This window comes from Eublepharis macularius, chromosome 7, assembly GCF_028583425.1.
Source record: "Eublepharis macularius isolate TG4126 chromosome 7, MPM_Emac_v1.0, whole genome shotgun sequence".
NCBI lineage: Eukaryota > Metazoa > Chordata > Lepidosauria > Squamata > Eublepharidae > Eublepharis > Eublepharis macularius.
In genome coordinates, this window is record NC_072796.1 from 38,139,219 (window position 1) to 38,158,150 (window position 18,932).

Sequence of the window (18,932 nt, forward strand, 5' to 3'; positions counted from 1 at the left end):
TCTACCCTTTAAATGGAGATGCCAGGGACTCTTCCTGAGACAAGTATGCCAAGCAGATGCTCTTCCACTAAGCCACACCCCACCCACTCCTCTAGCATTCACTCTTCCACATAAAATAACAACCTCGCCAAGTGTAACTACACTAATTGAACATAATTTTAAAAATTATTTTCTCCAAGTTTTGAGATCAGTTTTGAGATCCATTAATATGATCTGGAAAGATTTTACGCAGTCAGTCAAAAGGTCAAGAGGGCATAAAAATTAGCAAGAACCGCCCCAAAATTCTGTGAAGGGTGTTATTACATGATGCAATCAGTCAAGAGTACATAGATGCAGAGGAGTTAGCCGTGTTAGTCTGTGGTAGCAAAATCAAAGAGTCCAGTAGCACCTTAAAGACTAACCAATTTTATTGTAGCATAAGCTTTCGAGAATCAAGTTCTCTTCGTCAGATACATGATACAGAGACTGGTCAAATACAGAAGAGGAGGGAGGAGAAGAGGAGGAGAGAGAAGAGGCAATTAGGGGGGGAGGGGGAGGGAGCAACCAAAACATTCCTTTGCTAGTATATGTAAACATCTCCTTTTGGTGTGTGGATCAGTTGGCTTCAAAGGAGTTTGCCCTGTTAGTTTGTAGCAGCCAAACAGCTAGACCATCCAATTCCAATGCAGTATGAGCCTTCGATAACCACAGCTCTCCCTGCCAGATGCATCTGACAAAGAGATCTGTGGTCCTCGAAAGCCCACGCCAGGTGCCACTGAGCTCCCCCAGACCCCACCTCTGTAAAGGAAATCTGTTACCTGTGATAATGTGATAACCATTCATAGTCCCTATTCAGTCCCAGCTTGACAGAGTCAAATTTGCATATGAATTCCAGTTCAGCAGTCTCCCGTTGGATTTTGTTTTTAAAAGGTTTCTGTTGAACTACAGCGACCTTTAAGTCTTTGATGGGATGTCCTGGTAGATTGAAGTGTTCTCCCACTGGTTTCTGGACGTTTCCATTTCTAATGTCAGATTTGTGTCCATTTATTCTTTTGCGGCTGGTTTGTCCAATGTACAGAGCAGAAGGACATTGTTGGCACATGAGGGCATATATCAGATTGGAGGATGAGCAGCTGTAAGAGCCAGAGACAGTGTAGTTGATGCCATTGGGTCCTGTAATTGTATTCCCTGGGTAGATATAGGGGCAGAGCTGGCATCTGGGTCTGTTGCAGGGCCTGGTACCTGTGCTGGTGACTCTGCCGGCCGATTCATGGTTGTGAGTGAGAAGTCATTTCAGGTTGGGGAGCTGTCTGTAGGCAAGGAAAGGTCTTCCACCCAGGGCTTCTGAGAGAGAGGCATCATTTTCCAGGATGGGCTGTAGCTCACTGATGATACGTTGGATGGGTTTGAGCTGGGAGCTATAGGTTACAACCAGTGGTGTACAGAGTACAGAACCACTCCTAGCTTGCATCCACTCCTGATAAATTAGCACAGCATGAGAAATTGTATGAATTGTATAAAACTGGGATGACTTTCTGAAGGGAAAATGGACACCTACAATGCTTGTCAAGTTCTACAGAACCAAACTGGCAATCTGGTCTGACTTAGCAGCTTCACTCTCAATCCTCCCGTGGAAATAACTTGACAGTATAATGGGGACTTTAAGGGTAGGAACAGGATGCTCTAAGATATAGAAATGCTTCTCCATAGGTTTCTGAATGTTTCCATTTTTAACAACTGATTTGCTTCTGTCTATTCTCTTGAACTGAGTCTGACTGACTTGGACTCCATAAACAGCAAAAGGCATTGTTCACAAATGATGGTACACTTCATGTTGGAGGGTACGCCAGAGAATGAGCCCTGGAGTGTGACTGATGTTATTGTTTTGTATAGCATTGTTGGAACAGAAGCTGAAACAATTGCCGCTGATGTTGGTTGTCAGGCTTTGTTTTTGTGTGTATTTAGTGTATTTTGAGAGCCAGCATGGTACAGTCACAGCTGTGGTGTTAGACTTCAATAGGGGAGCCCTCTGCCTAGAACCCGGCTCTGCCATGAAACTCACTGGATGAGCTTGGGGCAAATCTCGGTCTCTAATCTATTTCACAAGATTGTTGTAGAGATCAAACAGAAGGAATAACAATGCAATTTTTTTTAATGGTTGGAAAATATTTACAGGGAAGAAATACTGTTTGGTGGTAGAAACAGCTTATTAATGCACAAGATCTCAAGTTCAATTCCAGACAACTCCAATTAAAAATCTCAATAGCTGGGAAAGGCCTATACCTGAGACATCTGAGAATTGTTGTCAGTCAAGGCAGACAGATGAGTTCTTGCAGGATAAGGCTGCTTTTTATACTCATATGGCCCACTGTTATCAGCACAACTGTTTTAATTCAGAGGAAGGGCAACACAGGACTGTTGTGAAGGAAGTATCATTTTCAGGACACGCTAGAAACATTTGTCTGAAGCAGTAGCTTCAAACAATTGGTATGCTGTATCTTCTCTGCCAAGCTTGTCCTCTACAAGGCCGCTACTAGATACAGGTCTACTGTAGGGTGGGCCTGGTAAAAAGTGTCTCATCATTTGATTTCCATGGGACAATGCACACTGACAAAAACTTTGCATATGAATGCATCCATAAAGCAGTACTGGGTGTAGTAGACAGCATTTAAAGATGGTTGTTGTGGATTTTCCAGGCTGTATAGCCGTGGTCTTGGCATTGTAGTTCCTGACGTTTCGCCAGCAGCTGTGGCTGGCATCTCTAGAGGTGTAGCACCAAAAGACAGAGATCTCCCAGTGTCACAGTGTGGACACTGTGGAACATCAGGAACTACAATGCCAAGACCACGGCTATACAGCCCGGAAAATCCACAACAACCATTGTTCTCCGGCCGTGAAAGCCTTTGACAATATAGCATTTAAAGAGATGTGCAGTTTTAAATGGAAGAACTCAAAATATAGTATGTACACTGATGGCTTGTTTATATGGAGTCATATTCACCTTTAAAAAAAAAAGTCATTCAAATATACCAAATAGAATGTCCAGCTCCGGATTCTTGATTACCCTTCTTTTTGCTTGCTTTAAAGGTCCCCTTCCTTTCTCTGGAGATATTTTAAATACCCTATTTACATAACTCAACAGAGGATTGCCCCCTCTCACCTCAAGACCCTTATATGTCAGTGATAGGAATTTGAAAAGAAACAGGTTTTAGTAGGGCAGTCTAACATCAGAGAAAAGTATGAGTTCTTTGAGAAACGACTGCAAAAAAGAAGAAATGACACCTCTGGGTGCACACAGTTTGACGCACTGTTATAGTTCAGGAACATACTTACATAAGTTGTCCTGAAGGCCAGTATAAAAATCAAATGTTGTTGTTGTTGTTGTTGTTACTACTACTACTACTACTACCACCAGCACCACCAGGGCTTTTTTTCAGCGGGAACATGGTGGAACAGAGTTCCAGCACCTCTTGAAAATACTCGGCAATAGTGTGTGAAAATAGTATTATTTCAAAGAGTTCCATGTGTTTCTTCCTCATTTCCCTCTCGAGAGTTCCACCACTTCTTTCCCCAGGAAAAAACCCCTGACTACTACTAGTACTACTACTACTTTTCTGTGGCTCCAAGAAACACTGACAAAAGCAATAGGCCTGTGCTTGAGTTAACTTAAGCGTGAAGGAATCTTTTCCCATCTTATTTACTTCAAGTACTAAGGAGGCTGCTTGGATTTTACTTTACCAGCCCAAGAAATCCAATCTCCTTCTGTTGTTTTATCTGCATAACCCCCCTCGCACATAAACACACATACTTCCCAGAGTTGTTCGACAGTTGGTTTTTCTCTCCCAAAAACAACATACCAGGAACATTCTCAGAAACAATTTTTTTTTAAGTGAGCCACCAAGCACCAAGACCAAGTGTTAACAGGGTGCTTGCTTGAGTAACTGTTGCAGAAGGCACATTATTAAAATAGTCTAGGATGCTGTTTTCCCCCTCTGTGCGTGTGAAAAAGATATGCCAGTGTTCCTGTACATTTGGGAGCAGAAAGAGATGAGGCTGTTGCCAGACAGATTAGCAACCAAGGCTACAGACTAGGAAATGCCTAGAGTGGTGGAGAATGATGAGATTCTGATTTTAAGCCATTCTTGCCAGTCATCTCCATAGTATGAGAACAGGCACAGAGGAACAAGCCAGGATGTCCACTTTGTACATCACACAAAACCACAATTAATACTAACTGTATTTAATGAACCAACTTCAGATCCAAGTTTGTAGCACACTAACTCAGCATAATTAGAGATTTGGACTGTTCAGACTATAGTTAATTTAATGAAACCCTTTATTTAATATGACATGTGAACATTTGGTTTCATAGGACATCCAAACAGAAACTCTGTGGCCTTCTTTGATCCCTCTGGATACAATTATTTTCATATTCTTGGAGTTTAGTTGTTCAAAAAGGAGACGACAAAGATCAGTCTTTTTGTATAGGAACACCAACACATCTTCAAATTGGTTTAATCTCTTTTGGTTATTTACTTCTTGTTCTTTTTTTTGATCGATTCTAACCTGTATTTGTCAAATGTAATATAAATCCTGTTAAATGGTGTCCTCTATGAAAAACAAATTTCACAAAAGAATCAGCCAGGTCATTAACAGTACTACAGCGAGAAAGCTTCCCTAGAACCATCAGACATGGAATACCTTTAGACATCACTGAAGGAGGAAAAGAATATTGCTTTTCAAGATATCTGGATTTAAGAAGGGGCCATGGCTCAGTGGTGAAGCAATTGCTCTTCAAGTTGAAGGTCCCAGGTTCAATCCTCAGCATCTCCATTTAAGAGGGGCCGTTTCCACACGGCTTGCTTGTATGCGGCATGTCCCGGTAAATCGCGCAAAAAACGCGGAAGATTGCGTTTCCTCACACGAGATTTGCGCAATGTCACACGACGTCGCGCAAATCTCACGCAAGGAAACGCGATCTTCCGTGTTTTTTGCGCGATTTACCGGGACATGCCGCATACAGGTAAGCCGTGTGGAAACGGCCAGGGTCAGATAGTAGGTGAAGTGAATGACTTCTACCCAAGCCGCTTGAGAACTGCTGTCAGTCAACATAGACTTGAAAGACCAACAGTTCCTTTTGGTATAAGGCAGCTTCATGTATTCATGTTTCTTGATCTGAGGTTTCCATTTAGTTCAGCATTTATAAGTTTGGCAATTAGCACTGGATAAGACCCCGTTACAAAAACTTTTGACGTTTTAGCACATCTGTTAGTTTGTATGACACCTGCAGGGTCGCATTTCCTGCTAAGCTTTGACACAGCAGCTTCTGCAAATGGGTGAGAATGACAGCTGCCATGCATGTGCATTCTCTGTTGTGACCCTCACCTTGTGGAATGGCCTGCCTGAGGAGGTCAGGAAGGCTACCACACTTCTGTTATCTTGCCAACTAGTAAAAGAGAATTGATTAAGAGGATATTTTTACAAAGGGAACTGGGCTATAATGTAACAGGTCAGGAAGGTACTTTCATAAAGGGATCAGGACTGTAGTTTATGTCACTGCTTATTGTTTTAATTACCTGTTTATTATATGTAGTTTGCTGCTCTTACTGCATTGTGTTCTAATTCAGTAATTCCATTTTCTGCATTGTTCGATGTATCATGTTTGCTACTTTTTTGCATTGTTTCTAATTTTCATAATTTTAGTCCTCCTCCACTGCTTATTAGATAGCTCATACTATAATGTTCTCGCACTGTTTTATACCATGTAATCTGCCTTGAGGCTTAGTGAGAAAAACAGGCTATATATGAATGAAATCCTGTCCTCAAGTCATTGGTGACTTATGGCGCCCCCTGGTGGAGTTTTCCTGGCAAGAGACCAACAGAGGTAGTTTGCCATTGCCTAGAATATAGTCAATAAATTAAAAATGGTCATGTCTGTTAAAATATGGCATCATTCTTCTAAATAAAGATTTGAATCCCAACTCTCTAACAATAACAATATTTGATTTGTATACTGCCCTTCAGGACAACTTAATGCCTACTAAGAGCAGTTTACAAAGTGTGTTATTATCCTCACGACAATCTCCCTGTGAAGTGGGTGGGGCTGAAAGAGCTCTGAAAAGCTGTGACTGACCCAAGGTCACCCAGCTGGCTTCAAGCGGTGGCGTGGGGAATCAAACCCAGTTCTCTAGAGTCCTGCCACTCTTAACCACTACACCAAACTGGCTCTCACCAAACTAAGCTATTAGGTTTGAAGTGGTGTCCATATACTGCCACCAGAACTGAAAAACATGGGCTTGTTTGTTGTGTTGCTTTGCAGGAATGCCGACACCAGGCTGCAGAATTTAATACAGTACAGCTGTACCTCTGAAAATTCTTGCTGTAAGTAGGAATGGAAGGAGATAAATAGACTGATCCGGAGGGCAAATTATCCTTTATTTGGCATCATCTGTTTTTTTTTCCTGTTTGCAAGTTGCAGCCCTGCTTCTACATCCAGCCACAAATTCCTTCCTGTTTTTTTTTTTATTTCCACTTAACTTACTTTCCCCAAGTACCTGCAGAGAATGTCAAATTTCCAAAGAGCAGGTAATTTAAAAAAACGTCTTCCCTTCCATGCTATCATTGTTTGTGGAGAGGGTCAAGGAAGGAAAGTCCGAGTGAATCAAATTTCCTCCTGCTACTGGCTTAAGAATTAGAACTCTGTCACTTTGAATCCTGATTGAATTCAGCCATTTTAATTCAGATATTTGAGGTTTTCAGCTTGGTATACAGAATATCTGGATTAATTATAATAAAATTATGGTTAAAAAAACCGTTGACCAACTTTTCACCGGAAAATGCTTCCTATTTCATAAAACTGGAAAACTGTTCCAGAATATCTTGTCTCTTGATCTATCAGGACTAGAGATGGGCACAAACCGAAATATGAACCAAAATTCAGCACGAACCAGGCCAGTTTGTGGTTCGCGAACTGGTGGTTCATCAGAGCCCATTTCTGACGAACTGCCACGAACTGTAGGCTGGTTCGTTTGGTTCAATTTGTGATTCATCACTGCAGACAGCCTGGCGCTGATCAATCAGTTTCCTAGACAACAAGGGATGGACTTTCTGCAGACCATCTGCTGGCCCGGATGTGATGTTTTGACGAATCAAATCAACCGGTTCGCGAACCAGGGCAGGTTCATGAAAGTTCGTGGTTTGTGAAATGCGACGAACCACAAACCGCACAGTTCGGGGTTTTTTCGGTTTGTGCCCATCTCTAGTCAGGACTTCTTTGCAGGGAGATTTTATACATTAATAATTTACTCTTCAGAACTGACATCCTCCTTTCTACCTTATTGACACAGATTGCGTGAAATCTGTTCTACTTCCCCATTTCATCAGCTAGTAGTGAACCAGTTCTTCCTCCTTGCATAATAGATTCCCGAGGGAGTCTTCCCTCTTCCTGAGGGAAGAGATCTAAGAAACTGGAGAAAATAGGCAAAAAGTGACTCTGCTGGTTCCTTGTCTGTTTTAGTGCCCCGTGGCAGCTGTAATCAGTAAGCAGAAAACAAACCACAGTGAGCACTTTGCTTTAGTGATATGTACAGTCTAACAGTGCAATCCTATAGAGACTTACTCCAATCTACGCTCATTAATTCACACAAATTTAGACTGGAGTATATCTGTACAGTTTTGTACTGTTGTTCTTCTTTCCATAACCTCCTCTGAGACAAATTTCATACTCTTTAGAGTCTTAGGATCAGAACAGATGATGTTGGAAATTCCAAGAATGAGCTCCTAAGGGTTTTTTTTAAAACACATTTTAAAAAGCAGATGCACAGGTCCCTAATTTGGATTGCAACTGTATCATTTTCCTGCCACAAAACTGCCCCATGTACTTTCTGCTTGCCTCACTGTAGTAAACACAAAGATCCTGCAGGGTTGTTTTTTTTTTTTACAGTCTGGAAAATGACATGGGGAGAATGGTTAAATCTTCTGCAGTTCTGATATGAACAGGGATCTGTATATTTGCTTTTAAAAAGAAAAAAATGGAATTTCATTTACAGAACTACCAGCATCATGTCAGTTTTGACACTAAGTACGCCCGTAAAAAGAAATGAAAGGAGGTTGCAGCCTCTAGTCTCTTGGCTCAGGAAACTCCTTGATTCTACAGCAATAATGTGGTTTAGAAGGCCTGCTGCCTGTGACTCCATTCAATCAGATATGCCTCACCCATCCGCAACGTCAAAAGTTCCTTCTTTCTTACCGTTATTATCTGCTTATTCCACTATGTTTTCCTGTAAGTGGAATGGCCAAGGTTCTTTCACAGCATGACAGGCTTAGTACCCAGAGAAAATTAAACAAGGCTAATTCGATAACTGATTAGTTGCAGGCTTAGTTTGCAAGAGCCAAACAGGAGACCACATATATAGATTGGCACCCTCTGATGGGAAACACACCACAGAAACAGTGGTTTACAGTAGGCACACCACTGGATTATTCGCCCTGTATTTTGAGGTCAACTGTTTCCACCCCACACTTCCATTTGAATGATGTATTATTTAGGCAAGTGACTACGGGCTGCCATTCCAGGTGATTTTCTTCTCGCTTGCGAGGGTCTCATTTTTCCAGCAGTTGTTTCTGATTGCTTGGGCAGTAAATGCTTGCAGCAGACTTGTATTCAGTGGAACTTGTGGAGAATAATATGACGAGGGAGTTGTGTGTGAAAAAGAAATGTCTAAAAAGAGAGGCCTTCACAGAGCAGCTCTTGTGGGAGGGATAAAAAACCCTGCTCCCTGCTCTCTTCAGCAAGCAAGTTGGCAGTGCCACCTGAAGTTTTGAGCCCAGGGATAGGCACATGAACACGCATACCAAATACAGAGGTTGGAAATCCATCTAGATTATCTCCATAAACACTGTTCATGCTATTTAATATTGTATGTTTTCAGAGTTTCACAGACATTATCTTCTTGTGATGTTTACACTAGGCTTGTAATTCAGGTGAGCATCCCTGTTTAAGCAACCCGACTAGCCCAACCTCATCAGAGAAGCTAAGCAGGGTCTGCAACAGTTAATGCTTGGATGGGAGACCACTAAGGAAGAACAGGGTTGCTATCCAGAGGAAGGATATGGCAAACCACCTCTGTTCTCTCTTGCCTTGAAAACCCCCATAGTCCTGGGGTCACTATGAGTCGGTTGTGACTTGACAGCAGACAGTTATTATTATTATATTATCCCTGTTTTACAGAAGGAAGTCTGAAGCCCCCTAAGCCCTCTCACACCAGTTACCCCCTTACCTAAGCCCCATCACACCAGTTAGTTCATGCCAGAGGAAAGCTTTCAAGCAGAGACCTCCAAGACTGCAGCTAAATTTTCTTAACCATAAGCCACACTAGGTATAATCACAATAATGCAATAAATCTGTTGTCCTGTAGTTAATACTGTGAAGTTCTGTTCTAAATGGTTGTTGTGGGTTTTCCGGGCTGTATTGCCGTGGTCTTGGCATTGTAGTTCCTGACGTTTTGCCAGCAGCTGTGGCTGGCATCTTCAGAGGTGTAGCACCAAAAGACAGAGATCTCTCAGTGTCTCTCAGTGTCTGAGATCTCTCAGTGTCTCTCAGTGTCACTGAGAGATCTCTGTCTTTTGGTGCTACACCTCTGAAGATGCCAGCCACAGCTGCTGGCGAAACGTCAGGAACTACAATGCCAAGACCACGGCAATACAGCCCGGAAAACCCACAACAACCATCGTTCTCCGGCCGTGAAAGCCTTCGACAATTCTGTTCTAAATGTTGATCAATACTTAAAAAAAATCACACTGAAGTCTGTATATTGAAAATATTTTCCAAACAGTATTTGTACAGAGCATAACGTCTTTTCTTACATCTGAAAGCAGTTACTGTCACAAAACTGTAACTTTATTAGATGTGTCTTAGCAGATATCACTGCCCAACAGTTGCAAAGTAGCAAGTGACTACATGACAGAGGTGTATGCAATATACCGGACACTTCCAAAATCAACCATTAGCAAAACTCATCTTCCATTTATTTTCCAGGTATGTTCTTGCATCTGACTATAAAACACAATGAAAGAAATGCAAGGGAAATATTTGCGGAAGCCACTATGAAAACAAGGAGGCGTTTGGGTAGCACAACAGTGCTGAGAACAGCCATTTCACTTTAGAAAATTGGACTAATATAGCAACAATTATTAGCCTGCCTGGAGCAAAGGTTCATTTTATTATGGAGATTTTCTGACAATTTAATCTGGCAAACAAAAGATGAAAGCAGAGCTTATTAGTACTGTGTAAGAAAAGAATAATGGCTTTGACTGCTACTGGAGTTCTCTAAGAGCCCCAAAGCATTTTCTATATGGTTTGCAAACACTGCCTCAAACTTCACTTAAATGTGGCCATCTGTGGGGTGTGATATGGAAATGGCTTATCATTAGAATAGTACAAGAGGGACACCTCCATTTTTTCACTCTTGTTTCCCTCCTCTGTGCTGGCTTCACTTCCCCCTCCTTGCCAATCCTCCCCCCGCCCCTCCAGGCCTTTGGCTCTTCTCTCTCTTCCTCCCTCCATGCCTGCCAGAGCTGGTTCCTCTCCTCCCATTCCCTCCTGCTTCCCACGGCTCATTGGTACTCCCTCTTCACGCCCCTGCATGCTTTCCTACTCCCCCTTGTCTACCTTATTCCAGCTCTTCTCCTCCCCATTCTCCTTCTAGCTGCTGTTATCATCTCCACCAAAATGTCAGATGCCATTTTATGTTCCTATGGCAACCCAAAAATGTCACTTGAACTTTAATTTCACCCCCACAATGTTAGACACAGACATCACTCTCTTACTCTATTTTTGTGTGTTTCCAAATGAAGATTTTTACTGCAAACCTGTGGGTTCACCCTGGATTTACAGAAACCTATATCCAGCCCTTACTGGTCCCACTGTGTGAGTTTTTTTATCCACATGGGAGCCGGCTGTTGGATACTAGATATGATTGCTTAGCACAGTTGGTTCAGAATGCTACAGCTCAAGAAATGTCAGGAGATAGTCAGAGCGTGCATATTACACCCATTTTGCAATCACTCCTCTGCCAGCTCATCAGTTACCAGGTTCAATTCAAGATACTCACTATCACATATTAGCCTTTCCTGGTCTTGGACCTCACATGGACAGGACCACCTTTCTCGTGTTCCACCATGATAGCTTCGCTCATCTGAGCAGGGCCTTCTGTGGGTGCCACCCTACAAATGGGCAAGATCAACAACTGCCTATACACGCGCATTCTCTGTTGTAGCTCCCACCTTGTAGGATGGCCTGCATGAGGTCAGGATGGCTCCCTTACTTCTGTCATTCTGCAAAATATGTAAAGCAGAATTGTTTGGGGGGTGGGGGGTATTTTTATAAAGGCAATTGGGCTATATTATAACAAAATGGTTCAGAAAGGCACTTAGAGAAAAATAATGGAACTGTGAACTAAGACCATTGTATATAATCTGTTTACTCTATGCATTATCCTACTCTCACTCCCTTGTTTTTATAATTATGCAATGCCTTTACTTACTTTAATGATACTATTAAAAGCCACATGGGCTATGACAGAACAGAAGTACACTCAGTACAGGTTTGCAAAAATCTTTGCCATACAATAGGTAACTGACGTAATACCATTTTGTGCACATTTTAATGAATCATGCCTAATACAGGGTTTCAGATTGATGTACTCCTAGTCCTATTACATTGCTCAACAAATGTCTCATCCTATTGATTACACCATGTGATCCAGTACAAAAACGAAAGGCACGGAGCGGGAACAAAAGCAGCACGAAAGCAAAGGATTCCCCCAACGAATATCACAAAGCAAACGAACAATGTATCAATTTACTCCAACGAAATCAAAGAAATACGTAACTTCCAAAGGGTATAAACACTATCAGTAGTCAAACAGTCAGTCAAATATCTCAATGTGAGTAACACCCAAAACCAGAGTCAATAATGTACCAAGTAGCTCATACAGTCCATAAAGAGCAGTCTCAATGAAGAATTCCACAATGAAATACATCCTGATGAAAGTCGACCGTGTGGTCAAAGTCAGCCACGTAAAGCTCCAGGAGAAAGGAACAAGGAAGATATCCTGAGGTCAGTCAGTTGAATCCTAAAGAGTCCTGGATATTGCTGGCAAGTCGCTGTGCCCGACACACTGCTAGCACAGGAATGTTTCGCCTCATAGGCTTTCTCAGGGGCAATTATGTTTCCATTAAATGGTTATGTTGGCTTTTGGTAGGGGGCTCGTGCATACTCAGTCATCAATGGACAAACAGTTGGAAGTTACGTATTTCTTTGATTTCGTTTGAGTAAATTGACACATTGTTCTTTTGCTTTGTGATATTCATTGGGGGAATTCTTTGCTTTCGTACACCGTGTAATCCGCCTTGAGTTTCAGTAAGAAAGGGAGACTATAAATAAAGTAAATAAAATTATATACAGGCTCAAGCCTTAGGGGTCTTAAAGCAATCATTATACCTAATGTTAATGTTGAAAGCCAGTGCAAGGTAGCAGTTCAAGTACCGAGGGAAGTCCCACTCTCTCATAAAGCTCACTGGGTGGTTTGTGGAACAGTTGCTTAACTTTTAACTGATCTAACAGGCTGGCTGTTATAAGGATAAAACTGTAAATAGCTTGGAGAGAGAACAAGATATAAAAAAAAAGTAAATAAATAATAATAAACTATTTCAACATCACCTCACACGATGAGCAATCTGTCAATAAAACAGCAAGCACCTAGAATGAAAAATGAGAAAAATTAAATGATATTTTCTAGTGTTTATTACAGGCCTGTATTAACTGTGCAAAAGTGTAAAGATCTTGTAGCTGGCCATACCTCTGTAATCCATGAACTGTGCAGTTTTCATAGACTACAGCACTGGTAATCATGTTGCTAACGCAGCACCAATAACAATCAGGTACAGGATAAATCACAGTGCAGCTTTTCTTGGACCAATTAACTTTTAACAGTCTCATACGACAAGAGTCAGACAAATAAGAGCAGTGAAACTATCATAGCCTTGTTACTTGCTCCAAAAGCCCAGTAGCAAAGAGTCCAGTAGCACCTTTAAGACTAACCAACTTTATTGCAGCATAAGCTTTCGAGAACTTTCGTCAGAAGAGCGCTATGGCTCTCGAAAGCTTATGCTACAATAAGGTTGGTTAGTCTTAAAGGTGCCACTGGACTCTTTGTTATTTTGCTCCAAAAGCCCAGTGCAACTCTAGGAACACTTTTCTGGGACTAAGACCTACTGAATAGTCTTGAGTAGGACTCTGATTAGACCTGCTTCAGCTTGCTCTATAAAAGAAAATCTACCTTCATGTGGGAGATAGTCTAGTCACTTTATTTTATGACCAGGAAGACAGAAATAACAACGCTAGAGCATAACACTGGCATTTTAGTGCCATGGTCCTATAGTTTAGTGCCACCATCGTTTTACAATTTTTAGTATGGCTCAGCCTACATGGTCTGTTATACTCCAGGAAACTTGTTTCCTTCTCTCCAATCCTACCAGAGACAAAAAAAGTCATTTGGCATGAGTAGACAGAAAGTCTACTCATTCATTTTATAGCACCAAGTAAGTAAAATATTCATTGTCTCCTAGATTAGGAGAGAATTAGGCAAAAACAATGTTCCTGTACCATTACAGGTAAAGTACCCTGTTTATATCTGCATCTATCTCTAGCACATTGTAACCACAAGGTCAATTTCTTTGCATAGATATGTTGCTTACACAAAATAAATGTATGCAATTAATGAGAATGGCATTTGTAGTGATTCCTACCACTAGATGGTGCTATTGGGCACTCAGATGACTACAGTATCAGTATCACTCCGGGGCACCTGTACTCCAAGCACAGAGAGGATATATTTGGAGCTGTTTTAAAAGTACAATGAAGTGTCACATTCTTTGCCAAGTAATATGCAATGACACTAATATGCATCACAAGATCATGCTACTTCCAAAATACAGACTACAGTATTTAGCACACATTTATTTTACTCAATATATTTATTATTTATGAAGGCATTTCTATTTGGCTTTTCTCCCCAAAGCAGCTTACAGAAAAACCAAATTAAACAACATAATTTAAGACAGACAATAAACAAAACATGCATATCCTGGGCACTGACTTGGCTGGCTGTCATAGGCCACAGGCTGTGAGCCTTGGCTCTTGCCCTTCGGCTCATGCTCAATGACTGGTGCCTCTGGCAGTGCCCAGGTTTTTATACCTGCAGGCAGGAAGGAGACGGATGCACAACAATTTGTTATCCACCTTTCAAGATGCTCCCCAAAACTCATCTCCTCATCTCAAGGGGCATGTACTACTGAGTCACACTGCAGTGGTTGCTTGGACACACCTGTGAGGGGGCATTGCTTTAAACAGCCGCATGGAATTTGAATTAAAGCAGTATATTTTATTTATTTATTTTCGATTTTTATTCCGCCCTCCCTGCACAGACAGGCTCAGGCCAGATTACAACAACTGAAAACATTGATAATGAAATATATGCTTTAAGATAGTTTAAAACCAGGCAATAAAAACAGTATGATATACATATTTTAAAAATTTACAAAATGGCAGCGACCGACTAATAGGAGGCAATCAATCTGCCATTCTGAACTGTCATTTAAAAGCTAGAAAAGCAACCGGATGGTGGATACCTCTCATCGGGAGGGCTCTGATCTTCTTTAGCCACTAAATCACACTGCTGATTGGTGGCTGGATGCTCTCTTAAAATCAGTGCTTTTTTTCATAAAAAAAGAGGTTCCGGTACTCATGATGTTCACTTCCAAAAGAGGTCATTCTTCCGTCTACATTGGAAAAAACTGTCCACAGTTCAATCAAGAGAATTATTTTACTTATTTACTTGCTTCATTTATAGCCTTCCTTTCTCTCCAATGGGTACCTAAAGCAGCTTACATAGTTCTCCTCCATTTTAGGAGAATATTTAGAAACAAACTAGATATTTTTAAAAAAATTCAACAAAAGTAATTGTTTTAATAATTTTAGAAAAAAGCTTCTCAATTTTTTTTTTTGCTGTCCTTACTGTCAATTTATATGGGTTCTGCCAAAGTCGGTAGTCTTTTTTTTTTTTACTTTCTCCACTGGGTAAGCCTGGTTTTTTAAAGAAAGATAGCTTCTTTTCCTTAACCATGCTGACTATCTCATAAACCTAGTTTGTACCTTTCCTAATTTATAGACTACCCTTTATCTGAATGTTTATTTCACTGACATCCAAGTATCCTGGAGAGATTTAACCTTCTTACTGTCCCTTTTAGCTTCCTGTGATTTATTTCCTTCATTTTTGATGAACTAAAAACTAAACTAAACATGACTTTGTTGGACACTCTTGGGCAGCTTTCCATACATATGCGTTGAAGCCGATAGCAATGGGGTCATTGTTCCTGAATGGCTCAACAATAACTTATATCTGGGATCCACTTAGGACCAGGGCTTTTTTTCAGGGGGAACGCAGGGGAACGGAGTTCCGGAACCTCTTGAAAATGGTCACATGTGGTGGCCCAGTTTAGAACAGGGTAACTCTGGTTAGGATTGCACTCTGAAGACCTAAACCATTTACATCCTTGATGTAAAGTATCCCAAACCAGCTCCTGTCAGTTTTGCCTCAGAACTGCATTTAAAAGCTGTTCAGGGACTTTTCTTATGTTAAACTCTTACTGACTCATGAATTGTTTTCCTACTGAAATGATAACTATATAAAATGTGTACAAATACAGCACATAACAGCAACAACATTCGATTTATATACCACCCTTCATGGCAACTTAACACCCACTCAGAGTGGTTTACAAAATATGTCATTATCCCCACAACAACAAACACCCTGTGAGGTGGGTGGGGCTGAGAGAGCTCCTAGGAGCTGTGACTGACCCAAGGTCACCCGGCTGGCTTCAAGTGGAGGAGTGGGGAATCAAACATAGTTCTCCAGATTAGAGTCCTGCCGCTCTTAACTAGAGATGGGCACGATCAGCATTACGATCCAAAAAACCCCACGATAATGGCGATCGCGCAATCGTGACTCAGCGGATCGTGATCAGCCACGGCCAACGATCCAGCGATCGGGAGGGGGCTGGATCGGGGCTGGATCGTGCTCGGATCGGGAAGCCAGATACTCAGGTGCCAGTAATCTATTCCCAGGGCAACGGAGCCAGGGGAATGCCTGAGCTGTTTCCCCTCCTTCTGTTGCCCTGGAAACCCGAATGGAAGCCCAGCTTTCCTTGATCAGCAGGGCTTCCTTCCAACCACGGAGCAGCAAAGCAGTCACCAGTTGGGAGAAGACACCCAGGGGAGGGAGGGGGAAGGGGGTGTTCTGTAGCCATGGGCACTCCAATCTCATCCCTGCAAACCCTGATAGGCAGTTCTGACGGCAAAACACAAACACAGATGCCGCCGGCATCACCCACCGTTCGTTTCTCACCAGCGCGCTCCTTTTTGGCCTGGCGGGCGGGCACATGGGGGGTGCTGCCGGCAAGCGGCCAGACCCCCTGCCCCCTGAGGGGAGGCGGCTCATCGCCATCTCCCCGTGCCCACTGGGCCCGGTGGCCGCCGCCAACACCCACCTTCCCACATAGCTGGGAATAGCAGAGCGCCCCGCTTTGGCCTCCATGATCCACGGATCGGGAACGGGAGATGATCGGTGTGGATCGTTTAGTTGGGATCGTCACCAGCGCCGATCCACAATCAGCTGGATCAGCAATTTTTTTTGGATCGTGCCCATCTCTACTCTTAACCACTACACCAAACTAATAAGCCTATGAAAGTTCACAGCAAAAGAAATCACACTATTTAGAAATCAGTGAGTAAAAAAACTTTCAATTATTGGGACACTCTGCTTTTGACCTCAGTGTTACCATTCATTAATAAAAGAACTTCAAAGGAAAATTCCACAGCCAGATAGGATTTAATCAAAGATTTCATACTGCCTCCTCCTCTAGACAAAACCACGATTTAGAATTCTTATTTCATTCTAACTATCTTAAGAAAACCTGTAGCTCCCACCCACTGCAGGTATTAACTGGTTTAACCTACGTAGCAAATAGTCTGTGTATTTCTTCCTAATTAGTTTGGAATTTTATACAATTACATTTCTTTTTGCACTTCTTACATGTCATGCTCCCTTAACTCTTCTGATTTATTTTTATTTCAAATATCCTACATAAAAAGAATGCAAAGTGAGGAATCATTTCATAGTATCTGAAAAAGTGAGTTCTAGATCTTGGAAGCTTATACTGGAATAAAATTTTGAGAGACTCCGGTTTATTTTTGCATAAGACTCCTGTTTTTTTTTTTGCAGCAATAGATATGATTACTTATGAGAAAGTGAGCTCTTATTCTTGAAAACTCATGTTGAAATAAATGTTGTTAATCTTTAAGGCACTATGGGACTTCTGTTTAATTTTCCTGCCACAGACTAATATAGATATCCTTCTGTGATTACTGATAAAAATGATGCATTAGAATAAGCAAAATGAAGACAGCTATACATTAGATTGACATGACATATGATCTTCTCTTCCTACAACTCAGTAAAACCCACAGCTTAAATACAGCACTTAGGGCCAAGCTACAAGTGACGAATGACACTTGAATGGCAAGTGAACAGACTCACGTGTATTCCTCCCTGTTCACTTGTGTAGTGATCAAGTGGAGCACAAGCGAATAGGGAGGAATACACATGAGTCTGTTGCCTTGCTGTTCCAAGTGTCATTTGTCCCTTGTAGCTTGGCTCTCATTCTAAGTAAAGGACACCCTACTTATCAGCACAGGACATGAATCGCTTCCAAAATAGGGTGGTCTGTAAGATATTGCATGCATGTAAAATGTAGATAATAAAAAGGGTTGGGTGCGAGTACAGAAAAAATGGAATCTATTATCTGCTTCGTTTGGGCAGCAAGGAACCAGAGAGTTCTGCTTTCTATTTATGATACTTATCCTCTTCTTTTATAGTTAATGGTATCTCTCACATTGCCTTTGAAGGAGATGAAAAACATCTCAAGTGAATGTTTTGTCATCTGGCCTCATTTATCTTTTAATAAGCCTAGTTAACACAAAAAAATAAACACTGACAATGGGAGACATGCAATTATTAGGCTGTTGTCCCGTTTTCTACCTTGCATTGCTTTTTCCTATGTAACTGCCCAAATAAAACAAATCTGAAGAAATAAAGAGATTCTCCGCTAAACAGTGTAAACAAAAGCAGGGAAAGATGTTGGGTTTTGTGTGCAGTTGGTTTGACGAGGGGTGTTCACTGGGGTAGACAAGGGAAGGGGCTTAATGAAGATTCTCTCCTGAGGGATAACACCTTTCCTTGAATTCCCTTCAGCCTTTGATTTTTTATATGAAGGAGTAAATCAGAATTTCAAGCTGGATCCAAGTCAACAAAATCTACAGTCTCATCACTCCTTCATAGGATCTGAAAACAATATTTTCAATTGATATTATAATACTGAATAATAAATATAGTCTGTGGAACAAGTAGAAAATATGTCACTTCTAGATATCAGGTATCAGTATTAGGGCATAGATAGATACCATTTTTGTTTTGAAAATCAGCCAGGAGACACTCTCAGAAATGATTAGGTCAGCTGTGATGACATCATCAAAATGGCCACCACATTCCATTCTTCACCTTTAAATAGCTCATGAAAGAATTGATTATAATGTGCAAGGTCTCATTTGAAAGGTAACAGAATACTGATGGTTGTTGTGGGTTTTCTGGGCTGTATTGCCGTGGTCTTGGCCACGGCAATACAGCCCGGAAAACCCACAACAACCATCGTTCTCCGGCCGTGAAAGCCTTCGACAATACATAACAGAATACTCTTAAGAAGTATAGTATCAACGATACTGCAAATATAATACTTTTTATTTTATTTGCATGTTAACAGATTAGATGAAGTTT